The 14,204-nt window shown below is 42.0% G+C and overlaps 1 pseudogene; it reads right to left on the bottom strand.

Moving 5' to 3' along the window:
- Positions 1-2,447: 2,447 nt before the first annotated feature.
- Positions 2,448-6,418, bottom strand: LOC110321364 (annotated as a pseudogene).
- Between the last annotated feature and the right edge of the window lie 7,786 nt (positions 6,419-14,204).

Below are 14,204 nucleotides of genomic sequence, written 5' to 3'. Positions count from 1 at the left end.
TTCATGTGGCAAGTACACTCTGAGGACTAGGAACAGGGGATGGAGTAATTCCAGTTGCAGGAGCGACGCTGGGAGTCATCGGGGCTTCTATCACCGGGGGAACATGCCAGGGATGTGTGAACAAGCTCTAATCAGATAGTACCTTATTCTGACCAAGGGGTTGCCCCTGGGGGGTCTCTACTCTAAGCCTGATCTGAAAGACCAAACCCGGATCCACCCCTGCCACATAGTACCTCAAGTCCCACATTCGTCCTTTGTCCCAGTCTATAAACTCCTTTCCTGTTTGGGTGAACTCTATTCTCAGGGCCTGACAATGTCCATTGTTATAGCACCGATTTCATGGTTCACTAGTCCAATTTTGGCTGACCTTTATGAGGTCCCAGGTGGAAGAGGTTTTCCAATAGGCCTGCCCAGTGGTTTTACATCCCCATTTCTTACAAAAGAAATAATCTAGCCCTCCATACCTCTTTTCGGAGATCCTAGTCCTTCACTCTCTGGGGCACACATAGAAGTCACAACTTGCCATAGCATCCCTAGCTTTGGCAAAACAACACCCAATTTTTCCACAGGCAATCTGGTCATTGCAGGCCGTATAGTCTGAATCGAGGGGCTTGGTTTCTAAGAGGTCTCTGGGTCTGCATCAGGGATGTCCCAGGTGTCTAACCCGGCCACGAAAGCACAAGCATCCGGTGTCAATATAGGCCACCATGTCTTAGGGGTAGCATCTTTGGTGACACTCCAGGTCATTTCCCCTGCCTGGGACAACACCTGCCAGGTCAGTCTCCTGGGGGAATGGGGGTTACTTGTTTGGCTTACGGCACAAGCAAAGCTTAAGAAGATTATCAGTCTTTTCCAGGGTTCACTCATTTTGGTCAGTCTCAGGGGGTGCCTTCTTAACATGAGACGCATGGACCCAAGTTGAGATTCCTTCCACTTTAATGGTGGTGGGTGTCATCAGCAACACCATGTAGGGGTCCTTTCCACCTTGGCTCTAGGTTCCCTGCTTGATGTCTCCTCACCAGGACAGCGTCTCCTACTTCAAACTGATGCCGCACCTGTGTATCACCAGCAACACAGGTTTCTTTTAACTGTTCCCAGACCTCCTTTCTTACAATTTCAAGAGCCTTGAGCCAGGCTAAGAGGCAAGAGGAGGGGATGAAGGATGCATCCAGGCAAGTTTTACTCCCTACTGTCACATAGATGGGCAGAGGCACCCCATATATTAATTTAAAAGGTGTTAGACCAGAAGCTCTGGGGGTATTCTGGACCCTGAATAAAGCATAAGGGAGAAGTGCTGTCCAATCGTTTCCACCGGGTTCTAAGGACATTTAGGTCAAGGTCTCTTTTAGCGTTCTATTCATTCTCTCTACCTGTCCTGAACTCTGGGGTTGGTATTCACAATGTAATTTCCAATTTATCCCCAGTTGTCTGGCCAATCCCTGGCTTACCTGGGAGATGAAGACACGCACGTTGTCTGACCCAATTACCTTGGGTACCCCAAAATGAGGAAGAATTTCTTCAAGTATCTTCTTGGCTACCACATTAACTGTCTTTTTCTTGGTGGGGAATGCCTCGAACCACCCTGAAAAAGTGTCTATAAAGACTAAAAGATATTTATTTCCGTACCAGGCTGCTTTTACCTCTGTTAAGTCAGTTTCCCAGTAGGTCCCAGGTCTGTCTCCTTGCAAGCACCTTCAACCATAGAGCCTGCTGGACCCGGCATTGGTGAGCGCACAGGCTCTGCAGTTCTTCACTAGGTCCTCTTCAGCTTTCTGTAGTCCAGGAATATGATAGGGGGACGTACTGACCAGTTTTATCATCTTTTTAGATCCTAAGTCAGTGAGATGGTGTAAGTCAGCCATGTATTCCAGCCACTCTTCTTCTGTGAGGATTTCTTTCTCCATCCCTTCTTTAACCAGCTGGGGTGCGGTTTTAATTACCAACGTCATTGGTCCCTGGGCTGCCTCTTTAGCTACTTGGTCTGCCATTTGGATCCCTTTTTCTATCGGTTCCCTTCTGCTGTCCTGGGCAGTGGATGATCACCACTCTTCGAGGCAGGTGGACGGCTGGCTTCTAACAAGCTAAGGATCTCTTCCTTATTTTTAATGTGTTTCCCAGTGGAAGTAAGACTGTATACCAGGTTCGATCAGGCGGCAGTGGGTTGACCAGTCTATAAGGATTTGGTACTATGGGGTGAATGTCTTGAATTTTCATCTTGACCTCTCTAAGGTCCTGCACTGGGCGATAGTCATTTGTTCCCGGTTTCTTTACCAGGAGTATGGGAGTGTTTCAAGAGGACTTGCATGGGACCAAGATCCCCTGCTGAAGCAGTCTGGTGATGTGAGGGCGTATACCCTCTTGTGCTTCTCTACTCATGGGGTACTGTCGGACCCCAATGGGAGTGGCTCCGGACTTGAGCTCAATCACCACCGGGGGAACTTGTCTTGTTAGTGCATTCCTCTTGTCTCACCCCACACCTGAGGAAATACATTAAGCCAGTCCTGTAGCCCCTCAGGGGGCTTCAATATGTCCTGATAAATTTGGTACTCTTCTCCTAATTGTAAAGACAGTGCCAAGGTCTGAGGTGTCTTTATTCTCCAAGATACCTCTGGTCTGGGAGAGGCAAAGCTTATTTGTGCTTTCAATTTGGTTAATAAGTCTCTTCCCAATAGGGGCATGGGGCACTCCGGAATAACCAGAAATGAATGAGTAACTTGGTTCTGTCCTAGGTCCACTGTCTGGAACGTGGTCCATGGGTACGATTTTTGCCCTGTGGCCCCAATCACTAATGTTTTCTCATTCTTTCTTACTTTGCCTAATGGTGTTTGAAGCACTGAAAATTCTGTGCCTGTGTTGACCAGGAAGTTTACAGGGGTCCCCTCCACTTCTAATGTTACCCTAGGCTTGGGGAGGGGGGCCAAGACCCATCTTCCCCAGTCTTCATCCTCTTCGAGAGACAGCACCTTTACCTCCTGTTTCTTTTTAGGGCATTCACAGGCCCAGTGGCCTGTATCCTTGCAGTACACACATTGATCTCTTTCTGGGTGTGGTCTGTCTCCTCTGAGTCTCCTTGACTCTTGCTGTTTTCCATCTCCCAGGTTCCCTGGCTGTCTAGCCCTACCTCCTTTGTCCCTATCTACTACTACAGCCAGAATCCAAGTCAGAACCTTTTTCCTGTCTTTTGTCCCTCTTGTCCTCATCTTCTCTCCTCTCTCTCTTTTCTCTTTCCGGCTTTTCATCCTCTGTCTCTCTCTTATGATACACTTTCTCAGCCTCTCTAACCACATCTCTTATCGTGTAATCCTGTAGTCCCTCGATCCACTGCAGCTTCTTTTTAATGTCAGGGGCTGATTGCCCAATGAAAGCCATAATCACTGAGGCCTATTGGCCCTTGGACATAGGGTCAAATGGGGTGTACCTTCTGTAAGCCTCCATGAGCCTCTCCAGAAAGACTGAAGGGTGCTCAGTTGTTCCCTGCATAACTTCTCTTACCTTAGCCAAATTTGTAGGCCTGCAAGCAGCACCTCTGGGACCCGCCACCACAGCCCGGCAATAATTGGACAGTCATTCCCTACCTTGTGCCGTATTACAGTCACATTGTGGGCGGGTCAGCGGGAATCTTTCATCTATCTCGACCGGAGTCTGAACAGACTGTCCAGCCTCATCTTGGACTTCCTTCTGAGCTTCGAGGAGAATTCTTTCTCTCTCCTCAGTGGTAAACAAGGTCTGTAGAAGTTGGCAATCATCTCAGGTAGGCTGATGGGAGAACATCAGAGACTCTATCAGCCCTATAAGCCCTGTAGGATTCTCTGAAAAAGGGGTGTGATTAACTTTCCAGTTAGAGACATCAGAGGAAGAGAAAGGCCAATAATGCAGAAGCTGTAGATCATTCTGGTCTGCAGGAGGGAGCCAAAACAGCCCTGAGGGAAAGTGCCATGGTTGAATCACCTGACCCCTCAGTAGTTGCTCCCTGCCAGCTCCTTGTTCCTGCTGAGGGACCTCCTCCCCCGGGGCCAGAGGCAGGGCTGGGGGAGCTGAGGGTTGGGGCACAGGTTGGGGGACTTGGGGGTAGGGTGGAGGCTGAGAGTTGGGCCACTCAGGGGGTTCTTCTATCTCTGGGTAAATCTTAGGGACATGCACCGATGGTGTGTTGTGCTCGCCGTCTCCTTCAGGCTGTAGTTTCATTTTCTCATTTGCAGCACTTTCCTGACCAGCTAGGATCTTAGTACCAGGATGCAGGGGCTATAGGAATGGGCGAACCTATGGGGGCGGAAATCGTGCCAAGTCCTCCCACAGTGTGATGTATGGTTGCTGGTCCTGGTTCGATCCTGGTCCTTCCCGAAAAACAATGGCCCTGATGGTGGGTAGATCAAAAGTTCCCTTGGGTGGCCAGCCTACCCCAAAGGCAGGCCATTCCGAGATATAGAAATTTAACCAAGGCTTTTTCTTGACTATCACTGATAAATTCCATCTTCTTGCCCTAACATTCATCTGTGAGGAGGAGGTTTGGCCGCGGTCCCAAGATGGCGCCCGGGACTGCTGCCAAGTCTAATGGTGAACAACTGGCTTTGTCATATCCCTTAAGATAGCCATGTCCATTAAACCACACTGCACAGATGTACCACGACAAAAGATCAGATGTTGTGACAAATGTAGTCCTGTGTCAATAAACTGGGCAAATGTAGAATGGAGTGATGGGGAGTGGACTAGAGGGTATAAAAGGGAATGGCCAAGAGGGGTCGAGGAATCTTTTTACTGCACATAGTTATGTTCCTGAATAAACTGCGTTGAGCAGGACATCGGTTTTGTTGCTTCTTTTCTGCTGGTTGGAGACAGTAGCGACAAGTGGTGGCTCATAAGGGGAAGTGATGAGTCCAGAACTCTCAGCAGTCAGGGTAGCCAGCTGGTAAGTTCCCAGGATCATCACCAGCCACTGTGGGTTCCGGAGCGATTGATGAGGGCAGTTTAAGATGGACGAAGGTGCCCTGATGAAGCTGCTAATGGGGGTATGATGTTGCCTGTAGTGATGACTGAAGATCTACGATGGGGAATCATGTCAGCGTTTCCCAAACCACTGCTATAGACCCATTCAGCTCAAGTTTTTCCTCACCTTTTTACTCCTAATGCATCTTTGCATTTAGCCTTTTTGCCTGGAGATGAAGATATAGCAGGGGTTAAGGAACCTTTAAAGTTAGGCCTGAGAGGATTATTGTGTTTTCAAGTAATATATAATATTTCTCAAGATAGTGCTTGTGTGCAAATGTATAAATGGGAGTTGTACTCCTTTGGGTATGTTGATGGGTGGGGCATGGGGAAATGCTAGCTTTTATTGGAATGGATTTGTATTATTTGAGCTTTCTATTATTCAATTTGCTTGTGGGAAGAATGTATCCTTTAAAGCCATGCCTGTATGCGCTTGGCCTCCTTTTGTATTTTTAGTTTATAATGGTAGTTATTTTGATGATGTTGTAGAATGTAAGGAGGATAGTTGTTTTTATAGTAATGCTTCTATGTTTTCTTTAGCTAATGTGGCCAGAATGCCTAGATCTGTACCATGGCCCATGCAGTCCCTTTCAGTTATGATCTTGTTTAGACCCAAAAGGTCAATTTCATTTGGTTGGATATTTCCATGGCTGAAGGACTTGCAAATTGAATTGCCATCTCTATGTCACACCTAAAGGAATGGGCCAGTACTGGTGGATTGGCACTGTGATGCATGCTTATCAGGGTCCTGGCCTTTTGGTGCATCTGTCGCATGCAACATCACCATTGCAGGGCTTAAGCTCTGTTGATACAAGCCTTTGCAGATGTGGAGATGGGACAATCTTCTCAAGTGTGGCTTGGCATGCTAGATAAGTAGTCAATGATGGGTAAGACTCCTTGAGCATGTTACCAACCTAAGACAGGGATCAGACCACTGCTGTCTGTCTCCTGATGATGGGTAAGGAGCATTGTTGCAGGGGGACAACGTAAGACATTCATTCTCTCTGACAAATTAAAGAATAAGGGGGAGATGTGTGGAATGGGTTTGACCACAGCCCCAAGATGGCACCCGTCACTGACGCCAAGTCTAACGGCTAACAATTGACTTCCTCATATCCCTCAAGATTGCCATGTCCATTAAACTGCACTGCACAGATGCACCACGATGAAAGATCAGATGATGTGACAAATGTAGTCCTGTGCCAATGAACTGGGCCTACGTGGAATAGGGTGATGGAGAGTGGACTAGAGGGTATAAAAGGGGATGGCCAAAAGAGGTTGGGGAATCTTTTTACTGCACACAGTTATGTTCCTGAAAAAACTGCTTTGAGCAGGACATTGGTTTTGTCGCTTCTTTCTGTTGGTTGGAGATGGTAGGGACATCTGTCCAATGGTCCTCAGTCAGAGACAAAGGGGTCAACACAGTCTGTCCCATAGTGACAATTAGGAACAGAGACAAAACAATGATGGAAATAAAAGACACTAGCATGTTCAAGCATACTCGTCCACATCTAGACTTATACAACCAGCAAATGCTACCTATAATGGGGTGGGGTTCTGCTTCACTCCCTTTCTGGTAGAAAAAAGGACTCTGCCTTCCTCATTCTGCTAGATGACAGTCAGGCTCTCCTGACTGTCCCTCACCCTGGGCACTCCTTCCAGGGTCACCCTTGGAACATCTTCCAGGGTTGCAGCTTGCGGTCCTTAGGACATCTACCTCCATACTTGCTGGGTCCTATGGCCCTCAGCAGCAGCTGTCAGAATACTGAAACTGAAAAACCAAGACACAGATTCAGTGGTGCCTCACTCAGACACACCAGACTCACACAACCGTACCTTCAAGGGGTGTCTTCGGGTTTCTGGGTGCCCCTCAAATCCTGGATGAGTCCCCAACTTTAGGACCCCCTTTTGGGGATCCCCACTTGAGTCTCAGGAAATAGTACACCCAAGGAAATGCGAGAAACTGTCTTGATACAAACACACAAGGTAGTTTAATAGCAGAGCTGCGGGCCAATACGTATCTCATGCAGGAGACAGAGGAATCGACCACGAGGCTCAAAAGCTAGGGGTTTTTATAGGGAGAGGGTCGGGGGCTGGGGGAATGGGCGCGGTTTCACACGATTGGCTCATTTGAACATCAGCAAAAATGAGTACACATTAGCAGAATAGTACGTGCAAATCAGGATGGCAGGAGTCCCGAGGGGTGGATGCTTATCTAGGTCAGCGGAACATCTGGTTAACATATAACTTCAAAGTATGTCAGGAGGGCAACGGGCAGAAGGAGTTGCCGGGCCAAATGGCTGATGACTCAGCCAAGATAGCCTGGACATGTTCCTGCATTCCTCTTCTATCTTTATGGCCAGGCAGCCCCAGGAATGTTTTAATGACGGGACTGCCCAGACATGCCCAGGCCTTTTCTGCTAGGTTCTCAGCCTCAGGCTCCTGAGCTTACAAACAACTCTTTGGACTATTTGACATAAGTTATATGAATCACAGATCTTAAATTTCATTGTAAATTTCGCTTCCCTTTAGTTGAAATAGAGGTTGAGGTGTTTGTTCCCCTCCTGTTCCTTTTAAGATGTCAACAGTAAAATCTATATGATTCTTAGCATGAAATGTGCAGTGGATTTGTGTTTCTTTTTGTTTTCTGTATTTTTTTGGGGGGGGGTTGTTTGTTTGGTTTAGTTTTGTTTGGTTTGTTTTGGTTTTTCAAGACAGGTTTCTCTGTGTAGCCCTGGTTGTCCATAGCTCACTCTGTAGACCAAGCTGGCCTTGAATTCAGAAATCAGCCAGCCTCTGCCTTCCAAGTGCTGGGATTAAAGGCATGTGCCACCACTGCCTGGCATGATTTGTGTTTCTTTAGCAGATAAGACATGCTGTTACAGGTAACAATGCAGAAGAGTTTAATTTAGCAACAATAATTAACTCCAATGTGAACATACAAAAATTGAAATTATTAACTGATATTTAGTGTTATTAGAACTAATCACATCACTGACTTGATATGGGAGTATTCTGAATGTAAATCTTGGAGACCATTACCTAGATTAATTCTACAATCACAAGTATTTATAGAAATATAGCAGTTTATTTTGTGTTCATAAAACATAATCTCATTTGCTCACTTAAGTCTAATCAGAACATGGTTGGAGTACACATATGATATTACTTTATTTGACAACTAGCTCATCCATATATCATTCATAAAAGTTTTCATAAAAGGTCTTGAACTGTGATGATGACAATATATTTTATAGTTGAAAAACAAAGGCCTTATTTTCACTGCATAAGATGATGTAGACTTTGATTCCTCCAATAAGTCTGAAAATTAGATAAGTATCTTATGAACCTGATACTCAAAGATAGAAAGAGGATTTTGTTTCAAAAATTGTTATACTGTAAAATGTGGTCATGCATAGTTTATACACATTTCCTGAGAACTTATCTCAGCAATGTATGAATTAGATATTAGTTTTGTAATTAGCTATCATATGTAATCATCTATGTGATAATATATGCTTTGTTGTCATATATGTATTACAGGATATTTGAATCTGTTATTACTTAGGGCGTGGGTCTGTCTTCAGCACAAACCTTTAATTCATCTGGGTGGAATATAGACACATACAGTACTTACATTTAATCACAATGAAGGTAATGTTAGTTTGTAGAAGAGGCACAGATCTTTGAAAGTGATGTCTAATTGAGTGGCAGACAAAGTGACAAATCAGAGAAAGATTTGACAGAATAGGCTGCCCAACTCTTATGAGAAGAGAGAAAAAGAAAGACACTTAAGGGAGAGACAGGCAATACAGGAAAGCGAGAGTATGATATTAGAGTTCATCTAGAGCAGTACCCTAGAGAGGGAGAGTAGAGCAGCACACAAAGATGAGGCAGTTTATACTGGGAGGGTTTTAAAGAGGTCGGTTGAAGAGAGACCAAGCAATACACAGGGTAAATACAGAAGAGCCAGAGAATTAGAATGAACCAAAAGATTAGAAAATATTTCTAGAATTTGTATGAGGCCAAGCAGAGGAATTCAGAGGCCCGGAGAAAATCCAGATTAAATCCTTCAGCTTCTCTAGGTTTTGGCCAGAAAAGCTGAGTTGAACCAGCCAGTCAGAGATCAAAAAGAACTAGAAAGGGTGAGCTTATTTAACCAGCAAGTCCCTGAAGTTGAAAATATTTAAGGAAAACATAAAATTATACAGAACCTAGAAGCTTCAATGTCTAGACCTAGGTTCGCAGTAAGCCACCCAAACAACAATTATAATAGGAGAATAAATTGTAATGTATACTGTAAGTGTCTGCATCATGTATGTTAAGATATAAACCTATTTATTAAACTTAAGCATCTGACTGTATGGTGGATATAAATACTAGCCAATAAACCTATTTTGAAAATTATGGAAATAATTGGAAATTTTAAAGAATATAACACATAAGTTCATTAGTTTGTTCATAAGAATTCTGCAGAATTGTGATTAATGAAGTGTAATTATCCATTGGTATAAAATGTAAGTATGAATATATTTATACAGAATAGATATTAGAGAATAATTTTAAAATTTGAAAATGATGGGACTTCCTTAATGTTTCTGGTTATATGTATGATTAAACGAGCTAATGTAATGGAGATTTTTTTCCTGAAAGTTTTTTAACTGTTAGAGTACTTTACCATGTTATATTCACTTTTGTAGTTGAGTTTTGAGCATAATAACTTCATCATGAAAGGTACACAAGGACTGTGATAAAAAGAAATGGGTGGATCACTACAAAAGTGAAAGAAATTGAGTAGCCAGATAAAATATACATATACATTTGAGTATGATATTAATGTAAAGAAACAAATCATATGTGAATGTGTGTGACAAAACATGTTTGTGAATGTAAATCCAAGAACAATATGTAGTTTTCCTCCTCCATAATATACTCAGGAGCAGAAGCATACGAGACTTGACAAGTAGGCTGGGAACTTTTAACAAAGCTTCTTTAAAACAGTTTCCTCCTAAGGGGATAACAGTTGAAATGTAAATAAATAAAATAATCCAATAAAAAAAGTTTCCCTGATTGAACCTCTTACATCAGGAGTGAAGAGAAGAAGGCGAAGGCAGGAGGATGCCATGACACAGGGAGCAAATGAAAGAAAGGTCACATATCTAGGAAAGTATAGACTTAGAAATCTCTCTAACATTTTTCTCTAGCTTTCCAAAAGGAGGAAAAAGCTGTCAAAAGTGAACAAAGAAAGAAACACAAGTTGCAGATGTGAGATTCAGGTATGAAGAGAGATTCTGACATAGTGATTCTGCTTTCAAGTATTGCAGAGAGCTCTATAGTTGCAGCCATCACCTTGTCAGGGGGAGCGTTTAGTGTTGCAGCTGATTTTGAGTCATCTGTGTTTATTACTGTTCACAACCCATACTCATCTTCCTGTAGTAACCCAAACAAAACATCACTGATTTACCAAGATGGACGTCATCACCATCATTAATTTCAGTTATCATGCCATCCTTCCTCGGAGCAATATGACATGCTCATTGTCCATACATACTTCCTACCACACAGAGTTAGGCCTTCCCAAATCAAGAAATGATTGATGAAAATGTATAGTAGTCAGTGCTGGAAAGCTACAAGAGGAATGTAAACAAGTCAATGGGAGAGGTCATGCTGGCAGTAAGGAGGGGACTTGTTGCAGAAGGGAATTTGTGTGTACTTGATACTGGGTAGAAGTTATGATTCTGAAAATTCATAGTAAGATGAAAAATTAAAACAGTAGAGAAAAAACAAACAGATAAACAACAATAATCCCCTGAACAATTCAAGAATTAGTGAGAAAAAATGAATGAACAAAAACATAAAACCCTTTCTCTGAAAATGACTATGGAAATTCTCTGATACCAATAGTTTCAAATAGCTGTGTATAGGCCACTGTAATAATGAACTAAATAATTAGTTGTAATTAATAATTAATAATTAACTATAATAATTAGTTGCAAATAGCTGTGTAAAGGCCAGTGTAATAATTAACTAAAGAGCATTGCCACATGTTCTGTTATCTACGTTAGGGGAAGTTTTAAGCATTTCATACCAGCTCCCTGCAAAGAAAACTGAAATATTATCAGTTGCAACAGAAAGGAACCGTATAACAAAAGAATCATGTTCCTCCAAGTCAGTGCAGTGTGGCAAATCTTGTTCAAATCATAAAAATCATGAAACTTTACATCAAAGCAGTGGTTAGAAAAGTCACTTGAGAACATCTCCACAATATTCCCTCAATGAAAATATTCCCGAACCAAACTGAACAGGATTCAAGCATCTGCATGTCTCTACCTGTGTTTTAAAGTACAACCAAAGGTAATATGCTCTTTAAATGTGTTTGTGAAAAATGAATCAATACTAGATTCATGTCTTTAAATCTCAAGTTTATGGGCAATAAAAATTCATTAAGTAGTCCTTCAAATGTTCCAAAAATTTAAAGAGCATTTCCTTATGTGTTCTGGTATTTGCTTTTCAAAACTAGCAGGAAATAGACACATGTGCACACAAACACACACACACACACACACACACACACGCCATGAACTTTCTCCCTCCTAATTTCAATAAAAGCAGGAGTGCACAGGAGCAGTGATGGGCATGAGTTTCTGCTCTGCACAGACTTTGACTGATATGAATCTCCCAGAGTGACAGTGTCCAAGTGTGATCTTGAGCATTATCTTTTAACACAATTCTACTAAACAAAAATTTTCTCCCTGTAGTCAAGAGGAAATATTTCCTTAGAAGAGTTATAGATGTGTTAATTTTTGACTTGATCCATTACTGCATGTACCCAATACAATAACCCCTATGTAGTATACTGGGGAATGTGAAGTGTTTAGTTAAAAGAGTTATGGATGGCCAAATCTTGTTTGGATGCTGGTGCAACAACAAGGCTTGTTCCCATTTTCAGGGGAGATTAACAGTCTTGATTACCTGAAGCCTGCTGGGCTTTCTCAAAGCCTATGATGTTTAAAATGATCTAATACAACCAATAAATGTGTGTATTAAATGATTTCTGTGAAAATTCTTAACATGTTATGAAAATTTCCTGTCCTTATTACACTGAATTCATGAAGAGAACCAGATATACCACTTTAGCAAAGCTCCACAAAACTAACAATCTTGAAAATATACACCAAAGCAATTTTCTAACACTGCACTCAGAGCAAGATAGTTTTTGTCATGAGCCTCACAAAGGCCATCTTTTGAGGCCTACTTCTGTTCACTCCTCACAGTTTTCATAATGGCAAACTAAATTTGCTGCTGCTTTCAAAAAATGAACTTGAGAAACATAGATCTTATGTTTTTACATCTTTCAGAAACATATAAATTGAAATCATTTTATTAGTAGACATTGATATGTGAGCAAGTTGACTTAAGAGAGTAGGAAGAAACTTTAGGAGGCAGTAACTACCAGTAAATTATCTCATGAGAATAATGGGAGAGAGTTTGGGAGTTTTAAATATTTGATGAACATAATAAAAATCAAGGTGTCAAGGGGAAAAGCCAAAACTAGAGTATTATATCTCATAATGAATACCTAGCAATGTTTACAATAGTAGATGGGAGAAACTTGTTCAAGTATTTTTATTTTGACTTGTTGTAGATACATTATGAAAAATTGTCACAAAGTGGACAGGCATATAGTTTGAAGTTTTAATATATTTATATAAATGCTGGATTATTTAAAAATAATCATTTGTATCATCATTTCCCCTTTTCTTATCGACAACCCCTCCTATATAATCCTGCTTCCTCACTTTCAAAGTCATGTCCTCTCTTTTTCATTAATTGTTGTTACACATGCATAAACAAAAACCGCACACATTTACACACACTCGAGTGTAGATGCACACATGCCTGTATCCTGCTCAATCAATAAGATGTTATTTGCATGTGTGCTTTTGGGACTTGACATTTGGGAATAGTTAATAAGTTGGCAACTTTTTGTTTTCCAGGAAGATTATTTCTCTGGATGTTAAAAGTCCTTAGCTGTCTATAGTTCTTTAAACAACTACCTATTTATCATTTAATTTTATGTTAATGTTTATACAGTGCATATTGTAGGTTGAGGATATTGCCCTGAGAAGTCAAATCTTTTGGGTTCAGACTCCATCTTAGAGACTCTGACCTAAGGTTGAACTCAAGTTAACTAACAGGCCACTACTTAGCACAAGTTTCCATGTTACCCCTCCGAACAAGACTCATGTTCTGGCACCATTTTCCAGGTTATTCCCCCCAAAACTTCACATCCAGGTTACAAGCCTCCCCTTGACACTTCACTTCTTAATAATCACCCATCTGGAGGAAAATAGAAGTTAAGTTTATGGACTAGCTCCCAGCACCAGCCAATTATGATAAAGTCCGTAATGGCCCCACAATCAGATGTGTGCCAGGCTAGATGCTCCCTTCCTGCCTCTATAAATGCTTGCCTAAAACTAGGCTCAGGGCTCCACCTTCCTGCTGTGGCAGGGATGGTGGGGAGCCCAAGTTTAATCTAGAATAAAGAGACCTTAATCAATTGCATCAGAATTGAGTCCTTGGTAACCTTTTTATGGTTCAAGAATATTTTCAGAGAGGGATTGAAATACCATAGGATGAACAACAATATCAACAAACCAGACCCCCTGCAAAACTCCCAAGGACTAAACCACCAACCAAAGAGTACATATTGGGGGACCCATGTCTCCAGCTGCATTTACAGCAGAGGATTGCCTTATCGGGCATCACTTGGAGGAGAGCCCTCAGTCCTGTGGAGGCTCAATGACCCAGGGTATAGGAATACTCAGGAACTGAGACATGAGTGAGAGGGCAGGTCGGACTCTCATAGATACAAAGGAAGGAGATAGGGGATTAGTGGAGGGGAAATTGGGAAAGGGAATAACATTTGAAATGTAAATAAGTAAAATAACCAATAGATGGGGAAAAAAAGACATCAAAAAAATGAATGTTTCCTGGCACAATAGCCCTCCTTACTCCTAATCCCAGTTTTCTTTTACCTATTCCTATTAATTTCCTTTCTTCCACTGGCTAAATATAGTTTAAACTGTTAAATAAATAAATAAATAAATAAACAAATAAATTAGGTTTTGGTTTTTTTTTGGGGGGGGGGAGGAAATGGTTTATTTGGCTTACACTTCCACATTTTGGTCCAGCATTGAGGGAAGTCAGAACAGGAACTC

This window comes from Mus pahari, chromosome 5 (genome assembly GCF_900095145.1).
Source record: "Mus pahari chromosome 5, PAHARI_EIJ_v1.1, whole genome shotgun sequence".
Classification (NCBI taxonomy): Eukaryota; Metazoa; Chordata; class Mammalia; order Rodentia; family Muridae; genus Mus; species Mus pahari.
Note: the sequence above shows the minus strand (reverse complement) of the source record. Positions and strands in the feature narration are given on the sequence as shown.